The sequence below is a fragment of the Phasianus colchicus genome, chromosome 11 (assembly GCF_987193195.1).
Source record: "Phasianus colchicus chromosome 11, bPhaCol1.hap1.1, whole genome shotgun sequence".
Classification (NCBI taxonomy): domain Eukaryota; kingdom Metazoa; phylum Chordata; class Aves; order Galliformes; family Phasianidae; genus Phasianus; species Phasianus colchicus.
Window position 1 is genome coordinate 10,995,323 of NC_143446.1, and position 15,441 is coordinate 11,010,763.

Sequence of the window (15,441 nt, forward strand, 5' to 3'; positions counted from 1 at the left end):
TTCATAATTGTGTGACTGGGAAAGCGCCATGGGTTAAAGCAACAAAAGGTGTGAGCCTTGTAGGAAAAGGGCAAAGAATGGGGCTCTGAATATCAGACTTAAGGGCCATGGATAATGCTGAGCAGCAGAAAAATTTGGTAGTGATTTTGTTCATACTTAGTGAGAGCAGCAGTGAGGCAAGAGGTTATAGTGAGCTCCCAACCACCACAGCTTGAATACTTGCTGCAAAATGTAGAGCATAATGATTCCTGTTGAGCTGCTTTGTCTCCATGCCTTACCCTTCCAGAGATATATGGAGGGAGGGACCTCTTCCTTCAGACAGCAGTCTCTGGATTGTGTCTGATGGCTTAGTTTCATCAGGTTTCCATTGCACTGCAGCACAGATGCTCTCACAAGCTGCGACCCCATTCCCAGAGGTCTCCCCACAATCTTATTATCTGAGATCCCAGTCCTGAAAATGGACAAGCTTATAAAGCAGCAAATCCCAGGGCCTCTCCTGTCACTGTGGGAAGAGCTCCCTGCACAGAGGGTGAGGGCAGGGAAAGCCACATTGCTTTAAACAAATATGAAGTCAGATGCACTGAGGGGAAAAAAAAAAAAGCTAAACTATGCCTGCAGAGAGTTGGTACAGCAGCATCTCTGTTCCCTATGTATGGCACAGCCTGTTAATGCCTCCCGTATTGGTCTCATCCCTCCCCCAAACTATACAAGAAGCAAACCCATTATCTGAAGGGCATTTGTCTAAAACTCCCCTTTTATGCCTTGGCTATCTAGGGCCTGCAGCTGTCACTTCCCATTCTTCCTGTAATTGCTCCCACTACAGTTAATAATGCATTTATCAAGAAGGCTTTATTTATTTATTTTTCATTCTCCTATTATTATTATTATTATTATTATTATGTAGGTATAAAATAGGTCTTTTCCCACTGCTCCAGCAGAAAAACTGGTGAAAAGCAGTGGCTGTCCTGCTCTCTTGCCTCAGAGTATTGGTTTCTCAATATATTGATCCCCCAGAGTAGCCTCTGCAACGTCAGGTTTTCACCCCTGATAGCTCCTAAAATGAAGCTCTCACAATTGGACAAAAAGCAATCCAAAAAGCAATTTGCTTTGCCAATAATTTGGTTTCTCCAAAGACATGTGATAGAAGGTATTTGTGCATTGCAAGGAGTGAGGAGTCAGCCTTTCCCAGGGGTTTCCTGCAGTGGAGCTGGGATCAGAGGGCTTTGAATCCCCAGCCCAGGGCTGCCATGGTGGCTGTAGGTTCAAGGTGTGGCTTCCCAGGGCAAGAGGGACTTGGACATCTTAAAGAGAGCAGCTGTTGAGATGTGGCTCTGCAGGCTCAATTTGGATTCATCATTCCTGCTTCTCTTTCCTCTTCTATCTACCAGGCCTTTCTGGATGACAAGCTTTGGAAATACTTTTTTCTGGTGGTACACCAAGTCCATGTGCACCTTATGGAAGAGCTGTTGAGATTTTCACTTTATCAATCAAGCGTGCTGTTTTATTTAATTAGCTTCCTTCCTAGTCAATTTGTGGCTATCTTTTACTGCTTGTTGAAGGAGTGATGGAAAAGAAGCTAAGTCAGTCAGTGAACCTACATGTTCTCCAATGCTCTGTTCATCTCCCTCATTTAAATCAAAAGAATCTGTCCCCCAAAAGAAGAAACGTAGCTGTCTCCCATTTCTGTCTGCAGTCTGTCTCCTTTTAAACCATGTGGGTATTTCACATATTCCTCAGCTTTTGGCTGCTATTTGTGAATTAATGGGGTGAAGTGATTTCCCTGAACTTATCAGAAAATCTATTTCAGATAGCAAAGAAGAACAGGATCTGATACATCAGGTTTACAGGTATGGGGTCTTGGCTCACTGGGACACTTCTGATATCATGGTCCAGGCACTGACACAGGCTGCTCAGGAAGGTGGGGGAGTTACCATTCCTGGAGCTGTTCAAGAAATGTGGAGATGTGGTATGTAAGGGCATGGTTTAGTAGGAAATATTCATAGTCAGTGTATGGTTGGACTGGATGACCTTAGAGGTCTTCTCCAACCTTAATGATTCTATGATTCTATGAATTCAGGTGCTGACTGGAACAAACAAGTAGTCCAGACCCGGGATGCTTTAACAGCCATCTCTGAAGAAAGAGATCTTCTCCCCACTATCCCATGAAGGCGCTGATCATTGCTCAGAAATTCAGCCTTTCATCCTGGTGAGCCTCATCCACATTGTTCGGCAGAGATGCCGCTTAGTTGTCCTACGTTTGTGTAATGCAGCATCTCATCTATCCTAGGAGAAAGCAAAAAGCAGAGACATAAGCTAAAGTTGTATGTTTGCTGTATGGCTAAATGGCTGTGGAGTGTACAAGATCTAATGGCTGGAAAGCATGTCTTTACTGATGTAACAGCGAGCACCTGGCTCGCTAAAAGGGAGAGATGATGGTTTCCCTGTGCACTGTGTTGTTTGATTATATCTTCCCTCACCCCAAGCATAGACAACGTTGTTGTATTTGTTGGTGTTGATTTGAGTCAGTTTAATTTGTCTGCTCCCCCTGCAGCCACCACAGTCTTGTAAGGCTAACTCTTGGATAATTTTTAAAGAAAAATAATTTTTTTGGACTATTCTAAGTTTTGTAAAATCCCACTGGAAAGAGAAATTTAATGTGAAACTTATTCCCCTTTCATAGTAGTAATCGAGGGTTTCACTGTAAGTATTTTCTGTTGAATTGCAGGAATGGATCAGCCAAATAATTTTACAGCTTTGTGCACGTTGATGAATGGGTTCAACTCTAAGATACCTGAAGAGTTTCCCTTAACGTAGAAAAAAGAATGACCTAAGTTTAGAAATACATTCAGATCCTTTAGAGGGGAATAATAAGCTTCTCAAAATGTTTTGTTTCTGATTGAGTAGAACATTACATTTAAACCAGAATGAATTGTGGATGGAATCCCAATAAATTTGAAGCAATAATTTGCCCTGACAGTCCTTGTTTTATGAAAACAATGGATGATATCTTTAATTTAGACTCTGTGACTCTGAGACTCTTGAAAGGCAGTAAGTTTATATATGTGAAGTGTTAAGCAAAGACTTTTGCCACACCCCACCAGCATTCCTGGTGCGCAGTGATGCTTTATGTACCATAGACTGTGTGTTTAAAAAAGGAGTTAAATCCAGGCTCTCTCTGGGTGAATACTGCTATCCTGAGGGACGGTCTGTAAGCAGAAACCATAGTTTAAGCAGACAAAAGGGAGGAAATCTTTATGCCCTGTTTTGCTCTGATGCTTCTCACTCCCCATTGGAACCTGTCTGAGCAGGATGAGCTCTTGAGGCTTCCATGGATACACAACACAGGCAGGGTTTTATGAGTCCCAGTACTCAGGTATTGAGTGGAGAACAGTGAGAGAGGACGTGTTCAGAGTGGTTTGTGGAATGCTGAAGTTGACAGAACCATTGTGGACCTGATGCTGAAGAACCTCCCGCATGAGGAGTTTGCAATCAGACAGCTCTCCGTCTCATCTTTATTCAGTTACTTTATTTTCAGGAGCACCAGTTTCACTCTGAAGTGTAACAAAGCAAAAGAAGTGCTTAATCAGAAGCCTTTTGTCACAGGCCATTTAGATCCTAAAAGACAGATTACAGGGAGAGCAATCCTTAAAACCAGAACAGAACAGAGATCTCTAATTGCCCAGGATCCATTTGTGCAGTTGGTGATGTGCTGCTGAGCTGCCTTTCTCAATCAGGATGGGTCTATTGCCTTCCTTTTTTGCCTCATTTTCTACAGCTGTAAAGCAGATAATCTCTCACTTGCCTTTGCATCTACCCTAACTGGGGCTGTGTCTCTTTCACACGCTGGGTGAAGTGTGATCACAGCTAAGCGATGGCCATTAAACCCTATAAAATTAGGATTAGCAAGGATGACTTCCCACATTAGATCAATTTAAGTTATTGGCTTGTAGAAGGAAAGTGTGATTCTTTCCTCTGTTAGCTGGAGCATGGCTTTCTTGTGACAGCATGGGGTATGATTGTAGTTCTCCCCATAAAGTCATCAATTCTGCTTTCTACCTCTATTGCACCTGCTGCCTTCAAAACTGAGCTTTTCCTTTCAGCCTAGGCTGGGATAATCTAGCTGCAGTTAATGCACAGAAAGGCAGCAGGGAGGTCTTGGGGAAGGCAGTTCTTCGTCAAAAAGTTGTACAAATAACAGAGCAGACTAAGGTAGGTTTTGCTGAGAAGTGTTATGGCAGCAGCCCAAAGGTTTTCTGCATTTATGTTTAGAGAGAACTGAGCACTGATGATGAGACCCAGTGGTGTGTGGCTGAGCACAGGGAGAAGAATCACATCTCTTTTACATGCTGTTGCCCCCTTTGGTCCAGGGAGAGCCTTCCTGCCCCAAACCACATCCACTCCTATTTTTCTTGGCTTCACAGGGTACTCAAAGATAAACACCACCCCCATAGGTGACCCTGTTCTGGTCCAAAGCAAATCAGGTCCCTACCAAAGCTGGTGCAGACATCACATTCCAGGTTAGGCATTTAAACACCTCATGAAAAGTCAGCACCTTGCATCCTGGACTTGATCCTACCAAATCTCCAGTTCCTCACATCAGCTTCAGTTTAGTACATTTAATAGTCTGTGGAAGGGGCAGCAGCACTGAATTTAACTCCAAATGGCACTACTGGTAGCTGTTTGGGGAGGAGTGTGGCATAAAGCAGCCAGTGCTGGAGAATGAAGTATATTTTCTCATCCATGGCTGCTACTTAATTCAAATCTAATTAAATACTAGTTGCATGCTGAGCAAAAAAAAAAACCAAAATACCTGTCTAAGATTAAGAAGATATTCACTGAACTTTCCTAGCCAGGCCACAGCTTCTACATACCTATTACAAGGCTGTTAAACCTCACTAAATGTGTTTGCAATAACTACTCGCTGTTTCATTATGGAGCAATAACTCTCCTTATTGAGTCTAAATTAAATCCTTATTTGAGACACTTCATTTAAGGCGTTATTGGGAAACCCACCTTGGAAGAAGCAGAACCAACCTTTGCTTTATAGCTTACAAGATTATATTATACACATATGTATAAATGTCTAATTTCTGGGCATTACACCTCAATGGCTGCAGCTCACAGCTGTACTCTCCAGAGTCAGTCTTAAGGCATAGACTGAGGCTTTTCATCACACTGAGACCTCCAGAACTTCTGTGGCTCTCTCCTTTCCCACTGATACCCCTTTTATTTGCAGGTGTTACTGCCTTGGGAACCAGCATCCCTCTTAAACTTCCTTTTACAGAGACGTCCAGCCCTGAACTCTGGAGATCTCCGCAGGTGTGTTCAATCGCCATCTTTAGGCTGAGGTGAGTTAATGAGTTTCTGAAAGCTGGCATGAAATCGGTCCAAACACCTTGTTCCATTGTGAACGGGTAGAGGGAAAGCATAAATAAAAGAGTTGATTTGCAGATTGGAGTATAATCATGCAGGACCTTCTGGTAGCCCACGATGATGTGATTGGTTCAGCTAGGAGGCAAAAGACCAGCTTTGTGCTTCATGGCCAGTAGAAGTTACGGCAACGGTCTTTGCTCAGGAGCTGCCGTGCCACCTCACGTGTGTCATGCCCATATAAAAGTCAAGACCGTGATTCAGGATTTAAAAAATATCAATAATATTGATCAGCACTGACTGGGAGCATTTACTTGTAGAACTCAGAGAGCTTTCTAGAGTGGTAGCTCTCTCCCACTTTATAGCTGAGGCAATTGAAATGCCATTTCTAAGCTGCAGTAGAGTGAGCAGTGGAGAGGTGATGATAGCTACCTCTGCTGAATCCTAGCTCAGTCCACTTTGCTTGTTAAAGAAAAAGAGACACCTTGTAGTGAATGTTTTCAACAACAATCCTTTGAAAACTCAGCATCCAGCAATGAAACTGTGTATGTAGAAATCACAATGGAAAGGGATGGGCTGGCTCAAAAGATAACAGAATATTTTTAGATCTTCCTGCAGGTGATGGCCTAATGCCTGTTCAGCTGCCCCTTGAAACAGCAGTGGTTCATTTCACCTATTACCATTGCCGAGGGCACTACTTGCTCCCCTGGTTTCACTCCCTGGCTCTTTGAGGCACAACAACTCGGGGGCTGAGGAGCCACAGAAACCAGTCTCTGTTCTTCCCTAGAAATGCTCTGGTGAAGAAACATGAGAAAACCAACAGGTCTGGGATTTCTGCAAGCTCATAATGCAGGGCACGTGCCTTTTGATAAGGAAATTATATTTCTAAAAGCATTTCCAGAAGGAAGCATTTCCAGAAGGAAGGGGTGAAATCTCTTCCATTCTCTGCCCCTTCCTCCCATTGAGGTAATCTATACTGCTAAGAGACCACCCTAATAAACACAACCCATCTGGATCCTTTAGAGCTGGAGACATTCACATCCTTGTCAGACTCTAGACTCAGCATCTTGGATCTATTTCTAACACAAAGCAGAGAATTTTGCCTAAAAGCTATTGCTGGTTCTTGGAGAGGAAAGACATTTTGAATCTTGACAGTCCTGGGGCTGGGCTAACATCATTATACCAATGTTTTCTCCTCCCAAAGTCCTTTTAAACTCAAGAGTCTGTGTTTATACAGTTCTTAGCCCAGAGGGGGCTCATTCTGTGTTGGCCCTTTGGCACTGCAGCAATAAACAGGATTAATAACAGGAGTCAGCAGGGCTCGGTACCCGTTAGAATTTCCCATGGACTATCCAGAAGGTGCTGTTCCTACAAGCATCTTGGCAGTGAATTATTTATGGGCAGCATAAGGATTGTAGTGCTTGCCAGTTTATTAGATTTATAACTAGCTGTGTTAGGTCCATTGTGTGTGTGTCTGTGCATGTACGAGCATGTACTTGTTCAGCTGTTTCTCTTCAGTCTCCTGTTAGCTAGGGAAGATCTGCTCACATGCATTTCCAATATAAACACATCACTTTGTGACTCAGATGTGAGAAAATCCAGGAGAGGCATAGGATTGTTACATAAGAAGGAAAAGCTTGTTTAGGTGCCTTAACTACATATGCAAATATTCATCCAAGCACAGGTTGAAAAACTGAGACCCAAAATTATTTGAAGGGTAAGAAAGTTTGGTTTTCTTCTGAGTTTCACAGCTTCTTAGGGCTCTGCTTGTGTGGGTTTTATATGGAGACATGAACTTGAACCTCCTTTTATGGCAGATGTGTTGTTTTGATGCCCAAGGAACTCCAGATGGGCAGTCTGCTGGTTGGGTATTGCGATGGATTTTAAACACAATTCTTTCTTCAAACCCATGGAGAGGAGCACTTGCCTTCCAGCTAATGTCTGCTATTCCAGTTCCAACAGAACTCAGAGTAGATGTTATTAACGGCTCATCTTTTCCTGTTCTGATACATCTGTGCTATGATGTTGCCAATAGAGTCATCACTGCATCTGAAGGTGCTGGCTTAGAGCCATGAAATTCTATAACACCTCCTTCTGAAGAGGCACAGGTGACTATTGCTATCAACAGAGGTGACAGGAGCAAAGACCTTTCTTCATGCAAATGATCCAAGCAAGGAAGCAAAACCTCTTACAGCTGGAGAAGAACTGACTGAAAGCAGAATGTTTTGCAAAGTTTTCTGAGAGTCCTCATAAACTCTGCTGTAGAGAGAACCTCTTTGAGCTGTTCAGTAAATTGGATGGTTTAAATAATATATGGACTGTCTTTCTGGATTCATGAGAACTGCTGTGAGAAGCATTGACTTGTTCAGACTGCAACAGTCTTCTTTCTTTTGCTTTAAAAAGTTAACTTCACTAGGCATCAAAATCTCACATCTGACTTTGGAATCTGCGTCTGGTGAGACCTGAGCTGGCTGGTGTGCATTTCACAGCTCTGTTTTTGTGTTGTCTTGCTTGAGTTCCCAGACGTACTTTTTCTAAAGGTTATTTAAAAAATCTCATAGCAGAAAAAGGAAAAAGGCATTTTCCTTACAAAAATGCCAATTTCTTATTCCTGACCAAGTTCAGATACCTACCCCCAGCCTCCGGACTCCTACGTTTATTGCTATTTGGACTAAGGTTGTCTATAAAGTCTGAAGATCAACAGCTCACTGGACTGTATTCTTATGTGTTCATTCCATGACTCCATCCATCTCTAACTGCCAAAAGATGCTTTCAGAGGGTTGATCCATAGTACCATGCTAAAGTCTAGTGGGACGTGTGCATGACCAGGATAAAAATGTTATTAGGGACACCGTCTTCATTTTTTACCCCCCAAGATTACCTCAGCGAGATCTATGCCTTTAAGCCCCATCTCCATAGTTGAACCAGGGGTGAATAACTACAGCATCAGAAACATCATGGAAGAAGAGCTGCCCATGCAAGGATTCAAGGGTAGGGGCCTTGAGCCAGTCAGCATCGCTTTCAGTGTCTAAAAACAGTTTACTCATGCTAGGATCCCACTACAGTCAATGGGGAGAAATATGCTCTTAGGATTGTGATTCGTGTGATCTACTTTAGGCATCTACTTTGAAACTGGATGAATTGCACCTCTGGTTCCATTGACTGTATATTGATGAGACGTCTGTCTACTGTAAGAAAGGAGCTTTGGGTGACTAGCTTTGACTTAGAGGCCTGAATTTAATCAGATTAATCCACCTTGTATCTCTATATGTACACCAGTTCTCTCTTGTTGCCAAATAGACATGACAGATGTGACAAGGAATGCCGTTTTTTGGTTTTTTTTTTTTTCTCTTTGGGACTCTGCAAAAAAGTCAGAATCAGAAAGTATTCAAAAAGAGCAGAAATATTAGGTAGGGATAACTTGTTCCTGAAGCTGGGTAATGAATAGTATTTGATCCTCCTCAACAAATATGCAGGAGTCAAGGGCAGTAAGGGTGATTTTGTGCCTAAAAATAAATATATCTTGGTGAAGTGAGCTTTCCTGGACTCTTCTGGCAATTTGTCACAGAAAGGAAAAATGTCCTCCCTCCCCTACTGAGATATTCTTCCTTGAAAGCTTTGGACAATTACTGCATTTTACCTTTTTCACCGCAGCATGGATGCTTTCTTCTTTTTAACAGTTTGTCTATGAGCATTTTAGCTTCAGCTTAATAAGAGAGGATTGATGCTTGCACTCTCTATACAGGTTGTACAGGGCAACGTTTCTGCTTGTCGTAGTAAGAACATTATTGAAAAAGACACCAAAGACATGTGGATGGGAGAATAATAATAAAAAGCAACATGTTTTCTTCCTTTACTACAAAACAAAACAAAACAAAACAAAACAAAACAAAAAAGAAACAATGATTCCCCATTCACCCCCCCAAAAAAACCGAAAAGGCAACCTACATCCTAAAACCAAAAGCAGGTGCAAGGAGAGGCTAACAAGTCTTGATGATGTAAAATGATTGTCACTATGAAAATGGAAATCCTACCGAAACAAAGTGATAACACATTGTGTACAACCCTCCCGCTGGGAATAAAAAGAAAATCTCACCTATTTGCCTCACAGCTCTGGCAAAAGTGACTTGGCTTCAACCAAGATCTACAAAAAAGTGCCTTCATCCACTTCTTTATTTCAAGTACCCACCTCCCCAGAAGATGCTTTGAGAAAGGCTGTACAATAACCGAGAAATAATGAAGTAAATTTCTAAGAATGCTGTCACAGAACTGTTTCTCTTATCATAACATGTCTGCATTGCAACTGCACACCAATGACTTTGGGAGCCTGACATCGAGACAGCATTCCCTTACAGTACCATGTTTATGCCTTCCATATACCATGGGTTTTCTTCCCAACAGTCTGAACTCACACTGATGCTTCTTTAGACCCTTACTCCCACCTCCATCCTTTCAAATTGAACCTCTAATAATGTTTCTCTCTTATTGTCCTCTATAGATGTCTTTATGCAGTGAAAACTGGTATCAACAACCTGTTTATTCATTCATTACATATCAGTGGTGGGAAATCCAGGACAGAACATGTGAGCTTTTCTCCATTGAGCGGATGGACTTGGGCTTGGCTTTGCTCCCTCAGAGGTCAGTAGAAATTGTCATGCTATGGGTGGAAAGAGCAATAGCTTCAGGCCATGTCAACACAGATAGCCTTTCTGGAACTCTGAACAGCATCCCAAGCCTCTTTGTGTCAACACAGAAAAGCCTCAAAGCTGAAGATTGTTGATTGTGTCCCTGGAAACTGGGATTATGTACTCAGGAGTTGTTTCTCCATCTATTCTTCTATCTTTGAAGATAGAAAAGGTAGCTAGGCTCCGTGTCAGGGACACAAAAATCCCTCAATCATCCTTCTCTCATGCAGAAGTCACTTCTGGATGAAATCCACCTGTTTTGCTTCTCACTGTCACTATGTTCACCTGAATCTTCTCAGATTGGTCTCAGTGTGCCAGGCCATGAAAGGCCGGGAGTAAAAATGTGCTCAACAGCGGCTTTATACCAGAAGAATCCCACGTTGTGCTGCAAAAGCATAGGGCCTGCTTTTTAGTGACTTGCTTCTTTGCATCTATTTTTTGCATTTGATCTCTTTTGCTTTGAAAAATACTGGCTGCAAAATATACCAGGTCTGACTGCATAGTGAAATGAGCGGATGGCTGCAGAGACGGATTGCTAGTGCCAGAAAATTGGCTGATAAGATAGGTAACTACCAGATAAGATGGAAGGCTTGGACACAGATCTGTGGATCTCAGATGCAGAAGTTCAGCTCTTTCATTTCAAGGCATGCCTGTGTAGATGAACCCAGTCAAAAAGAGGTTGTATTTCCAAAAGGACCTTTGCGAGTGTGACTTCTTCTGCCTACATGAATTACTTTGCATCAGTCAGCTTTGATCTTCTAAACCACTCCTCAAGGCAATGGACAACTCCCTTTAAGGTTTTCTGCAGATTATTAAATGTAATGTACCTATAATTTCAATATCACATCCTGCTCAGAACTCATTAGAGCTCAAAACTGGCATAAGTAGCAGTGAAATCCGTGTTCTCATCTTAAAACAGCCAGAAGAATTAAATGATGTAGATGTAAGCTTAGCTTCTAGCAAGGCAAAAGTAAACTGTGGAGAACAGGTTACTTGCAGGGGAAAGGGACCACAGAGATGTGGAAGGGCACTCATCCATATTTGCTGAAGGACGAGTTGATGTCCAAGGACAGCCTCCCAGGCTTGTTATTCCATTGCCAATCCTCAATGGCTCCATTGTCCTCATGGCATTTTTCCTGATTGATACCTCTTGTCATTGACATGAGAATCTGCTCCCTTTACACTTTATGAGAAGCCAGGTAAAATAATTCCACCATGCCTTCCTTTTTATGAAAATGGAGCAAAGCATGGCACACAGACATTCAATCTCCCACCGGAGATAAAGCGCCTTCATTTACTAGCTCAGAAAATCAATACCTGTGATTTGATATGAGCATTTATTTTCACTTAACTCCTTTCTATCACTGAGCCATTGGGGGAGGGCAGGAGAGCTTCATTTATTGCAGCGGGATTTGCAGTGAATGCTGCCCAGTCAATTGCATTTCACCGCGCTCACACATTCATCTGTCTTGCTGATATCCGTCTTATGTTTCTCTGCCTTCCCAAGTGGGATCAAGGAAGGGTTGTGCCCAGAGACATTGCAAACTATGGTCCAGGGTCTAATAACTTGGATGGTGGCGTTGCTGCCCTGCAGCTTTTTTATTATAAGCCTATGTGTGTGACTAGAAGGCAGCTTTCTGAGCTGGTGAAGGGCAGGATAGCTCTTGGGAGCTAGAGGGTTGATTCTGGAGCTGTGGAGTGTGGTGTCCACATGAGACTCAAATATTTAATTTAAGGGGAAAGACAGGAAATTCAACATGGGATCTGCACTGGAGAAAGGGAAAAGAGAGAGAAGAGATTCTGAATGAAACCACTTCCTTGCAAGGATAGGGTTGACTGTCAATAATGTGCTGGATGTGGCAGCACTTGGCTGAAGAGGGCTGTGGAAACTTTGTGCCCCGTGGAGACAGCCTCCTTCAAAATATTAATGGGACTCCAAGTGGTTTTACAAGATGTCTGGAGTCGACTTAGGTATTAAGAAAAATTTCTTCTCAGAAAGAGCAGTGACGCATTGGTACAGGCTGCACAGGGAAGTGGTGGAGTCACTGTCCCTGGTGGTGTTCAAGAAGATGTCACACTGAGTGACATGGTGTATAGCAGTCACAGGCATGGAATGATGGTTGGACTCGATGATCTTATTTGTCTTTCCAACCTTAATGATTCTATGATTCTGTCTTCAAATACTGGAAGAGTTCTCCCAGGGGTGTAGTCACATTGCTATGGGGGGATGATAACTAATGTTGGCTGCTGCTTCCAGTGATGGTGTGGAGGCCTGTGGGCGGGTGAAGAAATAAATAATAAACAAAAAGTCAGCTTGTCAGCGTGTGAGGATGGAAATGAAGAGCACTGACCAGTGATGACCTTTTGTTTACATTTCCCTCCAAAAGGGAGAAATAATTGCAGTTTCTATGTGATGTTGCCTTCAAATTACACCCTCTCTCCCTGCTCTATTCAAGACTAGCCAGTGATGACATTAGAGTCTTGAATCAAACTAAATGGTTACTATGGTGTCAGGCTGAAATTATGAATCTCAGAGCCCGCCAGCTTGGAGAGGCAGCAGTGGCGGACACATAATTAAAACTGGAGGAGAGAATAGAAGCCACATTGTATCTGAATAGCAGCAAGATTGCACTTCCGAGGAGCAGTTACCAAAAAAAAAAAAAAAAAGTGCTTAGCAATGCAGCTAAATGCATAATCAGGGACCAGGAACAATGCACTCTGCTGGTATTTCACTGCTGGCTCTAGCTCTGATGGCTTTCCTTTGGTACCTCCAGATCACAGCCCTCTCCAGCATCACCTTCTCAGTAAAAAAGACACAAACCCAACGGCTCAACACTTGCAAGGCAGAGCAATGCTGCAGCCTCGCGTGCCCCTCGACTCACTCACTTTCCCTCGGCCGGGCATCAAGCAGAGCAGTGATTGAAGAGAGGTGGAGGTAGGAGCGGGGTGCTGGGAAGCACGACGGATCTGGTAATTTCAGTGGTCATTAGTGGAGCTCATTGTGAGTTTGATAGATCTGTGCTGCTTTGTTACAGTTAAGTGGACTGATTGTGGAACATAGAAACGTTTTTAGTGACATGACAGCTAATTTAGTAAGGGGGAGTGTTGGGAAAAGAACACGCATTATTCCATAATTATATCTTGCTCTGTTCCAGCCCCATGACTGACTCCCCTGAGAACATAACTCTGGTTTTTCTGACACCTCGAACAAGAGCGAGATGTCAGGATTCTTCCTTTGGGCTGCTGCATGGTGCATCCCAACCTGCCTCTGGTCTTTTATGTGCTACCCCACTCCTGTACCTGCTGAATGCCAGCACCAGTGCTGTTCTGCCAGCCTTCACACAGCCTAAACAGCAGGAAAAAGAATCCTTAATACAGTGCAGTAGATTTTGTTCTCACCTCTGTTGCATGTCGGACACTGCTCATTCCTCCGCCCTTGGGGAGATGTGGTTGTCCAAAGTGGGTTAGAGGAAGATTTGGGAGGGGAGATAAACGAGCTATGTTATTTATACCTGGAGCATTGCTCCCAGAGCTGTTTCCCTCCAGGAAGCACTTTGAGTTGTTACCAAGTGGCAGAAGTATATTTAATGCGTGATAAAAAGTCAGACTGGGATATGTCACTAACTGTAGTCAGAAGTATCCCAGCACAAGTTGGTGCTGAAGGTTATCATCCATGTCTTTTACCATGTTCAGATGCTCTAAAGAAGATTTATGAACTCACTTTTTAGATGAAATGTGGATCAAGCTGGGAGCCTTGTTTAGCAAAATATTTACATATGTTCTTGGTATTTAGGTCCTATGGACGTCAGGACATCAAGACCTTAATGGTGTTACAATGGAGTGGAGTAGAAAAAACAAGCAGAAATTGGTATTTTATTTTTTTTTTTTATCACCAGGCTCAAAATGCTTGAGCTGACTTCTGTCAAGGATGGATCAGCTGAAAGAACAGACAATGTTTCCACCCTCTCCCAGTTCTGGCTCCACCTATGCAGATAATTAAAGGCTTGCAGAGCAGGATCCCAATACTGTAGAAGAAAAATATCACATCTTTTTAATTGACCACCTGTAATATAAAGAGATCTAGGCATGGTTGGTGGGCAGTACAAGAGTTGCCTTCCATCTTTCTTCTTTCAGATCTTACAGTCTGCATTTCAGGAGAGAGAAGGAAAAATAATTGAAATGCAAAGCAGAGGGGTTGGGAATTGGCAGGAAAGCCAGAGAGGCGGTCCTGTGAGCTCTGCACTGGGAAAAGTCCTCTAATGCAGCTGCTATAGTGGGCTATTTTTAATGTGCTCTGGCTGTATTTGCACTTTCAATTGCTGTCATTAGGAAAGCGATACCAACTCTTGTAATTATTACATCAACATGGTTCATTGGAGGTAGCCACCTCCCTGTTTTGAACACCTGCTGGGTGCCTTGCCATGTTGTGGAAGTCAGGTAGATCTGCTCCAATGACTAGTCAGGTTGTGTGATTGGGACTTGCACATTCCTCCTGTAACTTCAGCTTTGGATGGAGACCTTTATGGCCCAAGGACCAAAGCAATTGAACAAGCCAGACTGAAGCCTCTTCAGGCAAGAGCTGAGGGATGTTTCTTGATCACATGGAACTTCTGTTTGTAAATCCGACCTTCATGTCAGCCTGTACCCAGCACAGATAATCTCTCCCAAGAGAAATGCTAAACTGAAGAAGATTGGCCTCAGTGTCCCGTGGGAGTCTGATAAAGAGGGAACTAAGAGAGCTCTGTCTCTGGAAACACACAGGGATCTGCGGTAAGAGTCCCCACTTTTGGGGACCTTTGGATAGAGGCAGACTGTAGAATGCTGTTTGACCTTCCTTTTTTGGCGGATGCAGATCTTCAGAAAGGAAATATCAGACTGGGGGTTGTCTAGACTTAACAGCCAACATGAAGATTCCTTGGCAAACTTAGGAGGTGCAATTTCTTGCAGTTATGGGTTTCACAAGAGTTTTAGATTATCAAAGAAAGGGAGAAAAACATCTCTCTAGAAAGACATAGGTTGATCCCAACTTGAAGTGGAGGGGATTTTAACAAGTTCTTGCCTATTTCTTCTTCAGATTAGAAAAAAAATTAATAAATTATCTTCTTCTCAATGGTAGCCTATTTCCATCTTCATGGTCAGATAAAAAGTTTTCAGGCCTCAGTTGCTTCCTTTTACAGCAAAGTATGAATTATATTATTAAGAAAAATACTCAGAAAATAGAAATATTTGGCCAACTCTGTTAAGCTTTAATTAAAATTAATATTACACCCTATTGGAGCCAGAAATCTGAAGCATCACATGTAACTGAATATATTTAACCAATTAACTAAGTCAAACAAGGCTGTCTAAACTTAATCACAGATCTCTCCATTCCCCTATTACGTCA

The 15,441-nt window shown here is 42.7% G+C and overlaps 1 long non-coding RNA gene across 1 annotated transcript; it reads left to right on the top strand.

The window, feature by feature from the left end:
* The first annotated feature begins 5,291 nt into the window (after positions 1-5,291).
* LOC149916438 (uncharacterized) lies at positions 5,292-13,915 on the top strand. Its single transcript, XR_016469921.1, has 3 exons — positions 5,292-5,348; positions 12,830-12,990; positions 13,849-13,915. It is a non-coding gene; the product is annotated as an uncharacterized LOC149916438 (long non-coding RNA).
* Positions 13,916-15,441: the final 1,526 nt, after the last annotated feature.